The following is a 16,411-nucleotide window of genomic DNA, read 5'->3' as shown; positions in this document are numbered from 1 at the left end:
CTATCTAACACAGTAGTTTTTTTCTTTTATCATGAAAGTACACTTTCTCAGATGCTTATTTTGTTTGAGGTAATTACATCTCTTGATATGTAGTGGTATATGAGTTGTTTTGATTTGTAAATGTTGAAATATTTATACACCTCCTAGGTTGTGCAGTTTTGTGTCACTGATATAGGAAGCAGGTTAATATTTTGCTGGCTGCTTCAATGTCAGAAACACTGACCTGTAATTTTCTATTCTTGCTTCATCAAAGTTTGTTGGAAGTACATGGACACATATTGCTTTATAAAAATAAGTTTGGAAAATATCCTGTTCAATTTTTTGAACTTCGAAAAGTATTGGTATTTATTCTTTCTTAAATGGTCAGTGGATTCCACAGTGAAGCCACCAAATTTTACATGTTTCTTGGGAGATTTTGAGTTAGGAATGTATTTTTTTGCGTGTTTTAGTTTTTTCCCTTTATGTTTGATTTTTGTTGTTGTTGTTGTTTTGTTTTTCGAGACAGGTTTTCTCTGTATAGCCCTGGCTGTCCTGGAACTCACTTTGTAGACCAGGCTGGCCTCGAACTCAGAAATACTCCTGCCTCTGCCTCCCAAGTGCTGGGATTAAAGGCGTGCGCCACCACGCCCGGCTTGTGTTTAATTTTTAATGACTTATGCCTAGCAGTTGTAAGCTTTTAGGAATTTTAGGATTCTAAATTTGCTTGCTTACAGTAGGTACATTAGTCATTCCTGTGGCATCAGTAGTAATGTCTAATGTTTTACTTATACCTTTTCAATCATTTTCTAAGTGCTGCTAGCTAATTTGTCAACAATTCTTTTTTCAAAAAAAGGTCCATAAACTCATTGTTTTTAATAGCTGAGTAGTACTCCATTGTGTAAATGTACCATATTTTCTGTACTCATTTCTCTGTTGAAGGACATCTGGGTTCTTTCCAGCTTCTGGCTATTATACATAAGGCTGCTATGAACATAGTGGAACATGTGTCCTTATTACATGTTGGAGCATCTTATGGGTATATGCCCAGGCATGGTATTGCTGGATCTTCTGGTAAAACTATGTCCAGTTTTCTGAGGAACTGCCAAACTGATTTCCAGAGTGGTTGTACCAGCTTGCAGTCCCACCAGCAATGGAGGAGTGTTCCCCTTTCTCCACATCCTTGCCAGCATCTGCTGTCACCTGGATTTTTGATCTTAGCCATTTTGACTGGTGTGAGGTGGAATCTCAGGGCTGTTTTGATTTGCATTTCCCTGATGATTAAGGATGTTGAACATTTTTTCAGGTGTTTCTCCGCCATTCGGTATTCCTCAGTTGAGAATTCTTGGTTTAGCTCTGTGCCCCATTTTTAATGGGGTTATTTGATTTTCTGGAGTCCAGCTTCTTGAGTTCTTTGTATATATTGGATATTAGTCCCCTATCGGATTTAGAATTGGTGGCCTTTTGGTCTTCTTTACATTGTCCTTTGTCTTACAGAAGGTTTGTAATTTTTTGAGGTACCATTTGTGGATTCTTGATCTTACAGAACAAGCCATTGGTTTTCTGTTCAGGAATCTTTCCCCTGTGCCCATATCTTCGAGGCTCTTCCCCACTTTCTTCTCTATAAGTTTTAGTGTCTCTGGTTTTATGTGGAGTTCTTTGATCCACTTAGACTTGAGCTTTGTACAAGGAGATAAGAATGGATCAATTCACATTCTTCTACATGCCAACTGCCAGTTGACCTAGCACCATTTGTTGAAGATGATGAACTTCTTAGACAAATGGATGGATCTGGAGGATATCATCTTGAGTGAGGTAACCCAATACAAAAGAACACACATGATATGCACTCACTGATAAGTGGATATTAGCCCAGAAGCTCAGAATCCTTCTTAGAAGGGGGAACAAAATACCCATGGAAGGAGTTACAGAGACAAAGTTTCGAGAAGAGACTGAAGGAACAACCATCCAGGGATTGCCCCACTTGGGGATCTATCCCATTAAGAACCACCAAATCCAGACACTATGGCAGATGCCAACAGGAGCCTGATATAGCTGTCTCCTGAGTGCCTTTGTCAGTGCCTGGCAAATACAGAAGTGGATGCTCACAATCATCCATTGGATGGAATACAAGGTCCCCAATGAAGGAGCCAGAGAAAGTACCCAGGGAGCTGAAGGGATCTGAAGCCCCATAGAAGGAACATCAATATGAACTAACCAGTACCCCAGAGCTCCTTGGAACTAAACCACCAATCAAAGAAACCACATGGTGGGACATGTGGCTCTAGCTGTAGATGTAGCTGTGGAAGGCCTAGTCAGTCATCAATTGGAGGAGAAGCCCTAGGTCCTTTGAAGGTTCTATGCCCCAGTGTAGGGGAATGCCAGGGCCAGGAAATGGGAATGGGTGGGTTGGGGAGCAAGGAGAGGGAGAAGAGGATAGGGGATTTTCAGAGGGGAAACAAGGAAAGGGGATAACATTTAAAATGTAAATGAAGAAAATATCTAATAAAAAAGGTGCAATTATCTTTATTGAATTTGTTCATCTTCCTCTAATTTCTGTCTCATTTCTTTACATTTGAGTCATTATTTTTTCCTTTATCCTGCTTCTTTGTTCTATTTATAGTCCTTTGAGGTGATAGCAGTATGTTATTAATTTTATTTTCTTTCTTAGTTTTATTAGAAATACTTTCATAATATCACAGTGTATTTATTTATTTATTTATTATTTCATGCTTTAAAATTTGACCCTCTACTTACTTACTATTTCATCTCTTAATTTCTACGTATTTACAATTTTCCAATTTTACTTATATTATTCACTTTTGGTGATATACTACAGTCCTGGTATTTTAAAAAAATTTTTCCTTTTGGATCTCTAATAAGAGGATTATCCCACAGAATGTTGAAAGAAACATGCATTCTCATTTCTTGATGGAATGTTCTGCATGCTTCTGTTAGGTACACTTTGTCTGCTATGTTATACAAGTCTTTTATCCACTGATTTCTATCTAGCTGATGCCTGGATTGTTGATGGTGGGATGTTAACATTGCCAACTATTATATTATAGCTATATTATTTCTCCCTTCGGTTTGGCTAATATTTGTTTCATAGTTTTGAAATCTTAATGTATATGTCTTGATAATTATTACATCTTGCCTATAATTGACCTCCCATTTTATTATATGATGGCCTTGTAGTCTCTTATGACCTTTTTGACCTAATGTTTCTTCATTTACACACAGCCTTTCATATTGTATTTTGGTTACCATCTATGGACCATCCCCAACACCTACCTGCCAGCTTCGACACATGCTTTAAGCTAAACTGTGTCTCTCATAAGTAGCAAAGAATTGGTATGATTGTTAAAGGGCTTTCTGCCACTAGAAGCCTTTGTATTGAATAGTTTAACTCATTTTAATTTAGAGCGATTATTGGTCACTAAAGAAATGTTCTTCCTATCCCATTGCTTGTTTTCCAGCTTTTACTCTGTCCTTCTCCCTCTTACCACTTTTCTTTTGTGACCTGCCTCTTCCTTTGGGGATGTTCAGGTTTNTCCTTCTCCCTCTTACCACTTTTCTTTTGTGACCTGCCTCTTCCTTTGGGGATGTTCAGGTTTCTTTAATATGTTTTTTTTTTTTTTTTTTTTTTTGTAGCTTCTGCTGCAGAACTGTTTATGACAGCCAAAAACAAAAGGACAGATGAAATATCTATCAGTTAGTGAAGGCAGAAAGAATATGAGGCATGATTATCTGATTAAATAATTTTCAGCCACAGGAAGGAATAGAGCATAAGTATGTGCTTTTACACGGATGAATCCAGAAAACTGTGTAGGAAGAGAAGCAAGCTAATTACATAAGGTTGCTTATATAATGATAATCATATATGATATGATGTAAATTATATGATATGCCCCAAACATCTAAATATAAGCAAATGTAATGAATTTGGCTGGTTAACTAGGTTTGAGAAAATGAGAGGATTAGAGAATAATAATGAAAATGTATAGGGATTCTTCATGAGATGATGAGAATGTTCTATAATTGCTCATGACTATTCCTATACGCATGTACATACAAAAAGCTATTTCAAGTGAGTTCTGTGCTATAAGTTACATTTCAAGTTTTTTAAAATTCTTACAGGACTTGTTATTTATTTCTTGTTGCTGGTGGTACCAATTTTGTAACTACTAGATATTTTCAGTAGAAACACACGTTAATACTTGTCTCTCATAGCACTTAAAATGCTATAAAGTATACTCAACTATGACTTGCTATTTATGGCCCAGTACAATTTCTGCTAATGAAAGATAACATTCCATAGACCCAGCTACCTATGGAATTGTTACATACAGGGAAATCTCTACAGATAGCATCCATCAGTGTAGTACCTGTTGTCTCATTGTTTAATTTTAACAGAATCCCCATCTTCCTGCGCAAGCATTTACCAGGTCAATAACACAGACTTGCCAATGACTCAATAATTTTTGTGATGTTAGTTGGGCTTTTAAAGGTATTTAAAGATATATCATGTATAGTTTGTGGACCAGGTTATCTTGTGACAGGAATAAACTTTTTATGAGAAAATCCAAATAGCAAATGGTTCAATTTTTGTTTTGTTCTGTTTTGTTTTTGTTTTGTTTTGTTTTTGTTTTGTTTTGTTTTTTGAGACAGGGTTTCTCTGTGTAGCCCTGGCTGTCCTGGACCTCACTCTGTAGACCAGGCTGGCCTCGAACTCAGTAATCTGCCTGCCTCTGTCTCCCTGGTGCTGGGATTAAAGGCATGTGCCAACACGCCTGACGCTAAATGTTTCAATTTTAATAGACTTTTCATGTCTTATCTACCCTGCACTGTCATTTTAGAGCAAAGACAACAAATATGTTGATGAACAGTCATATTCATACTTTTACAAGTTTGGGAATTAACATTGAATTTCATAGATCATGATTTAGTGTAGACTATCTCTTTGATTACTTTCAAACATTAAAAAAAGAAGTTATTTTTGGGGTCAGAGTGCAGCTCAAGCTGGCCTCACATTCCTTCTGCTTCAGCTGCCCACATCCTGGGATTACAGGCAAGTGCCATTGCGCCTGGCTGAAGGCATTCTCTGATGGTCTAGGACTTAAAGACAGGTGGCTAACCAGATTTGTCTGACCCATGGACTAAAGTTTGCTAAAACTGTCTTTCTGAATAAATAGAGACATACCAAAGAAAAATCTAAAAATAATTAGTAGTTTTCCAAAGAAAACGATGTTCTTCATGGTGGCTTATAGTGGGAATGGGTGTTGTGGTAGATTCACAGACAGCTACCAGAAGCATTGCACTTTTGTCTGAGTTCCTAAAAGCCTCTCAAATCTAATCATGTCCAATTAAAATGAATTCTAACTGACTGAGAACATAAATACAAACAATCCCCAAGGCTGTTCCATAATCTGCAAGGCAGACCGAAAATTGGAAACCAATTCTCATCCTCTACAGCTGAGTGAATTTGAATCCTAGGGGAATGAGACACTCCAGTGCATGAGTGCTTGTGTGTGTGTGTGTGTGTGTGTACTGGTCAACCGCATACTGTATGAGCCAAGACAAATTTAATTTTCTTTCTCTATCTGTGGTCGTTCATAAGTTTTCAATTCCTATTATTGTGTTAGATCCAGCACACAGGTCATAGATAAGTAACAGCTACTGGTCGAGTATGCCAACTTATTTTTAACAGTATTGCTACTAGTAGGTGAACTATAATCTAGGAAAATGCCATACAGCCACAAATTTAATTAGTATAATACAATGTACCACCCAAGCTAGACTTGGTGGGTGAGAAAAACAAAACAGGGCACAAGATGGTGGGAAAGAAAGAGGTGGGTCTATGAGGAGTTTGGGAAAGGGTGTGAATAGGGTTGAAACTCAATTCATATACAAAATCACAGAACATAATAAAAAGAATTATATACAATTTAAAAAATATTCTGAAATAAAAAGCTATTTGAAGAAAGGTGAACTGTTCAGCTTCTCAAATTATAGATTTCCATACTTACACAAAAGTTTGGTTGAATTTTTATAAGTGAACCGACAGCCATTATCTTTGCTCTAACACACAGTAGAGGTCTAAACTTTGGTTTGCTTCTGTTTGTGCTTCTAGTGGTTTTACTTCTGGCTGGAAAACATTGTTGTCACGACCTGAACATCAATAGCAGATTGTCTACAACATTGTTTTCCAATATTAAGGCTGGAAGACACAATGCTGAAAGATGAGGTAGAGTGTTCAGATGGTTCTGCTCCTGTGACTGTGAGGGATATCCAGAGACTACAGAGTCTAGAAGGAAAACTTTCAATAAGCCAAAGATCATTGTTTGCCTCTGTCCTCACATTTTCTTTATAGCGCTTGTTAAGTATGATGCAAATTTCATGTTTTTATGTTGCATAAATAGAACAAAATCTCCTCCGTAAGAAAAGCCACTAAATCAGCAAGAAACAGTCATGTTCCCATCACAATTCAAATTCAATATAGCACCGAGAAGACAAATCATGTTCCTATATCCTGGGAGGAAATAGATCATTAATCAAGCTGCATTTTGTTCTACTAAGGGGCCCAATACGTTTGCAATCATTTGGAGTGAAAATGGCATAGGTTTACAACATGTGTTTTCATTTTTCTGGTACCATTATTCTTTTCCTAACTTTCCTTGTGTTATCTCTAGGCTTCTCTGACAAATTTAGAACTGAAAGTGCCATGATCATAGTGAGTCGGGGGTGTAATCAACATGAAATGAGGTATCAGGATGCTTTGAAAAATGCTTGTGAGAATCCCTTCAGTGTAGTGTGGGATCTGTATGAAAACGGTTAATGAGATTTTGAAACGAAATTACCTCTGGTAGGGAAAAAATGCAAAATAAAAGTTTAATGGCTACAAACATATGAATTAGGCTGGAACTTTTCTGTGTTTTGGAAAAGCTAACAGGGAATAGTGAATTATGAATTTCTTCCCTAGGCAAGTAAAGCTCCAATGTTAGGAATTTCTATAAGAAATTGCATTTGCAGTTGGCAGTGTGAAACCACACTGCTGTTCAGAATGTTGGCTTACAAGTTTATAATGCCATTAAAGTCACCAAATACCAAGCTTAGAGTTGTTGCAGGCTTTAGAACAGATGCATTTTAAAACCTTCAACAAGAGCAAAGGCATAAATTGTTACATAACGAGAGTCGCCAGCTATACTAGAGAAACAAACAAACAAAAAAATGAGACCCAGAAATGCTCAGTCCATCATGTTCTGTCTCCTTTTTCTCTCTCTGTACTAGTTTGAGTTAATTCTCACAGCCATGGTGTCATGCCCTCATTGGATAGGAGCTCATGTGAAATAGTTTTTTGTGATGGTGATGAGTTCTCAAATATTTTACAAAACAGGAAAACCTTTCCCATAAACAGAAAAAAATGTGCATGAAATTCCAAGTCTAGAAAGTACACTAAGTAAAACCTAGAGAACTTCCTTCTTAAAATGTGTGAACAAGGAACTCAGATCTTCCCAGTTAGAGGTTATTGACTTGAGTTCTAAGTGTCAAATCTAACTCACCAAGTGTTTTTACACAGCATGAGTTAAAAATGGGTTTTGCATTTTTAAATTGTTGAAAGTCATCAAAACAAGACTAATATTTCATGACAAATAGAACATAGGTACAATTCAGATCTCAGTTTCTATAAATAAAATAGAAATGCACCGTGCTCATGTATATTACATACAGTTGCCATTACAAAGGCAAACTTTTGAAGAGTTCTAACAAAGCCCTGGACTTTACAATGCTGAAAAGTCTTTCTCATATTTTATAAATGGTTTTCAACTAGTGTTGCTAATTAGAATATTTTAGATCACTCATAATTCATTTTCCTTTTAGTTTAGATATGTAACACACTCTGTGTAATGGTTTGTATATGCTTGGCCCAGGGAGTGGCATCGTTTGGAGCTGTGGCTCTTTTGGAGCAGATGTGGCCTTGTTGGAGTAGGTGTGTCACTGCGGGCATGGGCTTTAAGACCCTACTCCTGTCTGAAAGTGAGTATTCTGCTAACAGCCTTCAGATGAAATTCTAGAACTCTCAGCTCCTCCTTGTCTGTCTGGATGCTGCCAAGTTCCTGCCTTGATGATAATGGACTGAGCCTCTGAACCTGTAAGCCAGCCTCAATTAAATGTTGTCCTTTATATATGCCCCTTGGTCATGGTATCTGTTCACAGCAGTAAAACCCTAACTAAAACACTCTGCTACTTGTAAATATCTCTGTCTATCACCCATCCATCATATATAAAGCATTTTCATCAAGGGTACACAGATGTGTGTTTGCTCAGCTCCTCATTTGGCTCTGTAGGGAATTCTGAATTAATATATATTGTATGTTATACCCCTACACACTGTGTAAAGCAATGTTTCACTCCACATTGAATTAAATGTAAACACACCTATGTTTTCATACAGGCAAATCAAAGTGAAGCCTGGGTAAAGAGAAGTGTCTATCTCAGCATAGGGAATAATTTCAAATTGAATTCCAAATATCCTTGTTCTTAGCCATCCTTCATTTTGTCTGGTCTGCTCTCTGCCTTGTTCTTTCCCAGGCTTAATCATCTCATCTCTGATTGGAGTAAATTAGCTTTTTTTTTTTTTTTGGTTCTGCCTATTCATTGTCTGCTGATTCCTTAGGGCCCCTTTCCTTTCACTCCCAGAATCTCATTGGATTTGTTCTTTACTTGTTTCATAAAATATCAAGTCTCTTGCTAATATTCTGATACTACCTATTAAGAAATTGTAGGGTTTTTTTTTCATTTTTTATTAGATATTTTCTTTATTAACATTTCAAATATTATTTCCTTTCCTGGTCTCTCCTCCGAAAAACCCCTATCCTATTGCCCCTTCCCGTGCTCTCCAACCCACCCACTCCTGCTTCCTTGACCTGGCATTCCCCTATGCTGGAGTATCAGTCCTACTCAGGACCAAGGGCCTCTCCTCCCATTGATGTCCAATAAGGCCATCCTCTGCTACATAAGTGGCTGGAGTCATGGGTCCCTCCATGTATACTCTTTGGTTGGTGGCTTAGTCCCTGGGATCGCTGAGGTTAGGTTGGTTCATATTGTTGTTCCTCCTATGGGAATGCAAACCCCTTCAGCTCCTTGGGTCCTTTCTCTAGCTGCTCCATTGGGGACCCTGTGCTCAGTACAATGATTGGCTGAGAGCATCTACCTCGGTATTTGTGAGGAACTGTAAGAGCCTCTCAGGAGACAGCTATATCAGGCTCCTGTCAGCAAGCACTTGCTGGCATCCATAACAGTCTCTGGGTTTGGTGACTGTATGTGGGAAGGATTCCCAGGTGGCACAGTCTCTGGATGACCTTTCCTTTAGTCTCTGCTCCACTCTTTGTCTGTATATCTCTTCCCATGGTTATTTTGTTCCCCCTCCTAAGAAGAACCTTAGTATCCATACTTAGGTCTTCCTTCTTTTTGAGCTTCATTTGGTCTGTGAATTGTATCTTGGGTATTTTGAGCTTCTGGGCTAATATCCACTTATCAGTGAGTGTATACCATGTGTGTTCTTTTGTGATTGTTAAACAATAATCCAAATCCAAACTGTGCATTTGAACTGGCGAGAGAAACATGAACAAAGCTGGAGTTAAGGAAATGAGACTAGGGACGGAAGCAAGAAATAGACAAAGGGCCCACAGTGAATCAATGAGAGACACTCAGTATTATTATCTTTAGACTCTACTACTAGAAATATTTTTTAAAAAATTCATTTGTGTGTGTGCTTTCTTTTGTATGCATATGTATGTGTATGCTGTGTGTGTGTGTGTGTGTGTGTGTGTGTGTGTGTAGAGTGAGACAAACTCAAGTCTGCTTTGTCAGAATCTTTTTTTCAGAGATTCTCATTGGGCCCTACAGCTCACAAAATAGAACTAGTCTGGCAGAGCAGTGAACCATACTTATTCATCTATCTACATATCCCCAGTGTAAATGGCATTATAAGTGCATACCACCATCATACCAGGGTTTAGAAATATGGGCCCCACTGATCTAACTCGAATCTTTGTGCTTAGAAAGTAGGCACTTTCCAAACTGAACTATGTTCACGGACTCCCTGTGTAAAATTTTTTATAAGCACATAAGGAACATGGTGCTTTCTGAATGTGGATACTGAGTCTATATTTAAGGAGAACATACTTAAGGCTTATGGTCAGACAGCAGAATGTCACTGTAATCTGTGGGAATTGTGTTGGAAGCTGGGGCTGCAGTGAGATCAACAGGGACAGAGTGAAGATTGCCACAGAGGACAGAGATATGACAGCTAGGGGGAAAGTGATACAGGACAGCTGCAGGAGTCACATGAAGGGAAAGAGGAAGGGTAGAAAGATTGAGCATAGATGCCTTGAAAATAGGACAAGAACACTAGCACATATATTACTATTTTGAAAAGGAAATATGTATGTGCTACCTTTCCTGTATTTATAAAATAATGTAATACTCTTCTAGAAAAAAACATATGCAATGTAATGAAATAAAAGTCAGGAAAGTGGAGAAGAGAATTGGTGGTGATGTAATTCTCTGGACATTACATTTATCTCTGAAGCTCTTTAGAGACATGACAGCCTCACAGCTGGAAGTATCCACACCTCTTTCTCTAGAGACTATCACCTGCCTGTCAGTGACTGCAAGAATAAATCATAGTGATATGTATCATACTGGGAAACACAGCAGAGAGAGTTCCAGAAGGAATTCCTTAGCAGTGTAGAAAGTGGTAATTTATAACCCCCCTCCACCAATGATCATTATGAAAACCTGAGGGTTTCCTTGTTCAATCATAATTCGGCGAGAATTTTTCTAGAGAAAATGAGGTTGAGAAGGATCAAGCAGTGCGAGAGCTATGCTTCCATTCATATTTTAAATTGAATTTATGGGATTGTCCCCTAGTTATATATACTTGTACTAACTTTAAGATTATGTTTCAGATATTCTTTCTTCCCCATTTCTCCTCTACTGATGTACTCTGTACTTCTTCTCAAATCTTGGTTCATGAAAACTCCTGTTTGCTCTTTGGATACTTTATAAAGAAAAGCAACGATTATGCATATTTAGTGCTAAACGGATTATAAACAAGGAGCCATTAAAAAGTCTCAACAGCCCTTTGAGCTAGGTGGTTCTCACCTCCTATCACAGAAGAGGAGATAATGGTAAAAAATGATTAACAATTGGCACTATCCCAGGGATCAAAGTACATGGTGCAGTGTATCAATTCCCCCTCAATATAGCTGTAAGAAAAACTTTGACGGTAGTTGGATTTTTTTCTTAATGATTTTCCGCCATCTGGATACATAAAAGAAATGAGTGTGTTAAATATGTTTAATATTTTCAAAGCAAAATCAAGCCTCATTTTCTTCCTGTGACTTCCTCCAATAAGTTTTGCTTAGCAATGGAGCATCATTTCCTGTTTCAAGGCACTGTCTATGCTTACAGGGCAGAGTTCTGGGTCTTAGTTTTGGATGTTAGAATAGTTTGTCTGTGACTCTACACTAATCCAGCTAGTCACTCAGGTTGTATCTGCTGTTTGTCTACTCCCATTTCTTAAAATTGAAATAAGCCACATAATAGATGTCAATCTTTATGGCTACGAAAAAAGATATACCGTTCCTTACATCAGTACAGTATTGTATTGGCCCAAGAGCTAGTTGTGAGCATGCCTCATTCATTTGCATGCAAATGAATCAATCTATGAGAACACTTTATAAGTTGTAAAGTATTGGGGGTAATGGAAATTGCGGCTACAGCTGCTACTATTACTTAGGATGACGAGTGATGATTAGATCATTAGCTCAATAAATTAGCTAGCTAATGGAAGCATTAATAATAAAATTAACAGGAAACTGATATGTAAGGATGAGGCACATGCATTCTATGAACACCCACCTGTAAGATGTGTGTAAGCACATCGGCATGTCCATGCATATAGGCGCAGGCAAGTGCTTTTACAGGTGACATTTTCAGGGACTAAGACTATAAAGACATAATCCAATTTCAAGTGAGCTGAGGGTGTTGCCTGTGAGAGAAAGCTGACCAAGGAATGTCATCAACTCTTATTATAAGGTCAGATCATCCCTTATGAAACAACCCCACTTCCACTTTCCAACACTAAAGGATATCTTGAACTGTTAGTTCACAGCCTCTTGTGCACAGAATTCTGTTTAGCATCTTTCATTTACTTTCTTTACCTTTCTCCAACCTCTACTCTTTAATTCTCTCTTGTCAACTGTCCTCTTATGATACAAATAAAAGTTCAATTTTCTCTCTCATTCACTACTTTTTTATATTTATTTATTTATTGCTTGTGAGGGATAATCTGTGTGAGTAAAATCCTTATAAAACTTCTTACACATACATTTTTTTGAAAGAGAAATGTCACAATGGAGGGTACCCTAGGATTTCAGCTTTTCTTTCTCATTTTGAGCATATCACATAAACAAGGTCTGTGAATGTTTGTTTATTCCACCTCGCACATTTCAAATAATTTGCAACAAAAAAAAAAATCTTAACCTCTCTGATGAGACCTGAAGGATGTGTAAATTCTTTTAATCAAGTCTGTTTTTCATTTCTGAGGATAAAAACAGTCTAGATTTACCCACACTGGGCCTCCATTTGTTTCTTTGTGTCCCACACAAGGGGATTTTTTAAGAAACAAAAATAATGATTACAATACCAGTGCTTTCAAAGATGATACATTTATAAATATGTGGCTGATAGGGCCCCCAGTGGAGGAGCTAGAGAAAGTACCCAAGGACTATCCAGTACCCCCTGAGCTCGTGTCTCTAGCTGCATATGTAGCAGAAGATGGCCTATTCGGCCATCATTGGGAAGAGAGGCCCCTTGGTCTTACAAACTTTATATGCCCCATAGAGGGGAATGCCAGGGCCAAGAAGTGGGAGTGGGTGGGTAGGGAAGCAGGGCANGGGGAGGGTATAGGGGACTTTTGGTATAGTATTTGAAATGTAAATGAAGAAAGTGTCTAATAAAAAATTGAAAAAAGAGAAACATGAACACTCCAAGGGATGTACACATTGACCCCTGCAATAAATGGGGGAAAAAAAGGAGAAAAAAATAAAAAAAATAAATCTGTGTCTGTTAGTCAGGGGTCTATCATACAAACATAATCCATGTACTTGTAGGATTGAACTTATTATGTTTGTGCAGTGGTTAGAACCAGTATGTTATTTACCATGAGTGAGGTGGAAAACCATGAAAACTGGCACCACAGTTCCAAACTTTGAGTGGCAGAGAGCAAGTGACATCGATTCTAGTCCAGGTCTAGATACCCAAGAATAAGTAACATCAAGAACAGAAGTCAATAAACCAGCTTAAGCAGAAAGAGTTGATTCTACCAGCTGCCATCTTTTTCTCTAGTCCGACTAACAGATTGGATGTGGCTCACACACCCTAGGGAGGATCGTGTGTTGTACAAATTCTGCACATTCAAATGCTAATATATTCCAGAAATATTCTCAAGGATTCACTAGAAACAGTGTTTAGCTAACAATCTGGACATCTCATGGTCTATTCAAGTTAATATAAAATTAACCATCACATTGTAATATAATTAAAATGTTGGTTTGGATAAAAACAAAGTAGTGAGTATAAATAATAAATTAGAATGAACATGTTGTCTGGTAGCAACTGGAGTTGTCTTCTAGCCTTATCAGAGGGGAGCACCCTTGTACAATCTGCTCAGTACAAATTCTCTTGTGAACAACTTGGATGCTGGTCTTTGCCAGAACTTGCTAGTTAACGGATCAATTCTTCCTGACTTAAAGTATGGCCCAGGATCTTAGGAACCTTAAAGTTGCCAAGATCTCTTTCATTAACACAGGCAAACGACTATTCCACTTTCAAGTTTTTGGGATGCATGTGGATCCCTTCCATGTCTGTTTAGGGCCAATAGAAAAAATAGTTTAGATCTCTTAGTGTAGTTACGTGTGTCTGTGTATGTATGTGTGTCTGTGTGTGTGATTGCTATTTTATCCAAGATAGCCCCAAATATAAAATACCAAAGGTGATGATACCAATATAATCTATACAGTAATCTAAGTCCCAGTTTCTCTTAAAATATTCATCTATCAATCATAGGGCTAGCACCCATGTAGGTTTTAACTGTATCGAGTGTGATGAAGTGCTGCTACATGGAAGTTAATTCATGTACATTATTAATCCACACAGTAACATTACAATTCAATAAGAAATCTATTTCAGGGAGAAAGAATGATAGAAATCTATTGTTTTTTTCTGTTTGTCACCTCTTTATACCTCATGTTTTTTACTAGAAATTGCTCCTTCATTTCTGTATATCAATGGAAACACTCATATTCTCTGACTCCAGCCAGACTTAGGTCAAACTTGGAAATGACCACATGGCTAGCCACATTGCTGATCCAGGCAAGACCTAACAACTACAGGCATGAGCTAAAAGAATAAAGATAATAACAGCTTTATTCTGGCAAGTATTTTTAACTATCCTAACCACCCAATTTTGTTATTTAATCTTTGCATTAATTCTATGAAATAAAACCTATTTGTTTCCCCATTAATTTTTTTTTTAATGAGGCAACAAAATCATGAAGTGGATGTATCAGTCTACTGTGTTATAAGAATGAAACATGGCGTGGGATACTTTATAAAGGATCTAAGTAACAGTTCTGGAGGCTCAAGAGGATGCCAACAACATCAGTTTGGCTAGGGCAAGGAGGACAGGAGGTAGTTTGATATGGCTTGGAGATGGGATGCCTGAGAAACCAGGGACAAATTGGTAATAACCTTTTATAATCTCTTCTCTTGAGCACTAACCAAGGTTCCAAGAAAACTGTTTTAATTCCTTCCAAGGAAATTATATACAGTGACCTGATTATCTTAATGTAAGTTTCATTTTGTAAAAGGTTCTGCCACTTCTTGAAATTGCCATATCAGGAAGCAAGCTTCCAACACAGGAGTTTTTGACAGATGCACTTAAACCATGTACAAACCTCTGCGAGGAATGGGACTTGCCTGAGGTTATAAATCACTCTTTCCTCCCAGTAATTGAGAGCATCAATTGTGGAAAGGAATGCTATCCTCTTTGGTGAGGCTTCCAGGAAGAGATGATCACAGTTACTGAAGGGATGTAATTTTAGAATCCAGACTAGACTGCTGCTCCAACAGCAGCACCTACGGATGCTTCTCCCCTTTCATAGATATAAGGGCACTTACTAAGGGAAATATCTCTGTGTCTCTTGATAATAGACTTCCTGGTGCTGTCACATCTCATCTGGGAAGTAAGAATATATCAAAGGGGTAGGGGTGGCCAAGGATCCCTCTCTCCACTCTTCCCGGGCCTCTTGGATGGGAATCAGAAAGCCTGAATGCAGGCTTCTGTCATGAAATCATATCACTCTCTGAGAACTATACAGAGAAACCTACACTTCTGCTGAGTGCCTGTTTCTTCTCGTCAGAAACCTGCCATATTCTGTAATGTTGAGGCTTGAACTCTTCCTAAAGTCTTTATCATGTTGTTGTCTGTCTGTCTATCCACAGCATCAATAACACTTCTTTATTATTATTATTATTACTATTATTATTATATTTATATTTCAAATGCTATGCCGAAAGTTCCCTATACCCCCCACCCCTGCTCCCCTACCCACCCACTCCCACTACTTGGCCCTGGCCTTTACCTGTGCTGAGTCATATAAAGTTTACAAGACCAAGGGGCCTCTCTTCCCAATGATGGCCGATTAGGCCATCTTCTACTACATATGCAGATAGAGACACGAGGGTACTGGTTAGTTCATATTGTTGTTCCACAGACAGGGTTGTAGCCTCCTTCAGCTCCTTGGGTACTTTCTCTAGCTCCTCCATTGGGGGCCCTGTGTTCCATCCAATAGCTGACTGTGAGCATCCACTTCTGTGTTTGCTAGGCACTGGCATAGCCTCAAAAGAGCTCACTGTATCAGGGTCCCTTCAGCAAAATCTTGCTGGTATATGCAATAGTGTCTGGGTTTGGTGGCTGATTATGGGATGGATTCCCGGATGGGGTAGTCTGTGAATAGTCCATCCTTTCATCTTAGTTCTAAATTTTGTATCTGTACCTATATCCTTTCATGGGTATTTTGTTCCTTATTCTAAGGAGGAATGAAGTATCCACACGATGGTCATCCTTCTTGGTTTTTTGTTGTTGTTGTTGTTGTTGTTTTGCAAAATGTATCTTGGGTATTCTAAGTTTCTGGGCTAATATCCACTTATCAGTGGGTGCATGTCTAGTGACTTCTTTTGTGATTGGGTTACCTCACTAAGGATGATATCCACCAGATACATCCATTTGCCCAAGAATTTCATAAATTCATTGTTTTTAATAGCTGAGTAGTACTCCATTGTGTAAATGTACCAGAGTTTCTGT

This window comes from Mus pahari, chromosome 2 (assembly GCF_900095145.1).
Source record: "Mus pahari chromosome 2, PAHARI_EIJ_v1.1, whole genome shotgun sequence".
Lineage (NCBI taxonomy): Eukaryota > Metazoa > Chordata > Mammalia > Rodentia > Muridae > Mus > Mus pahari.
Note: the sequence above shows the minus strand (reverse complement) of the source record.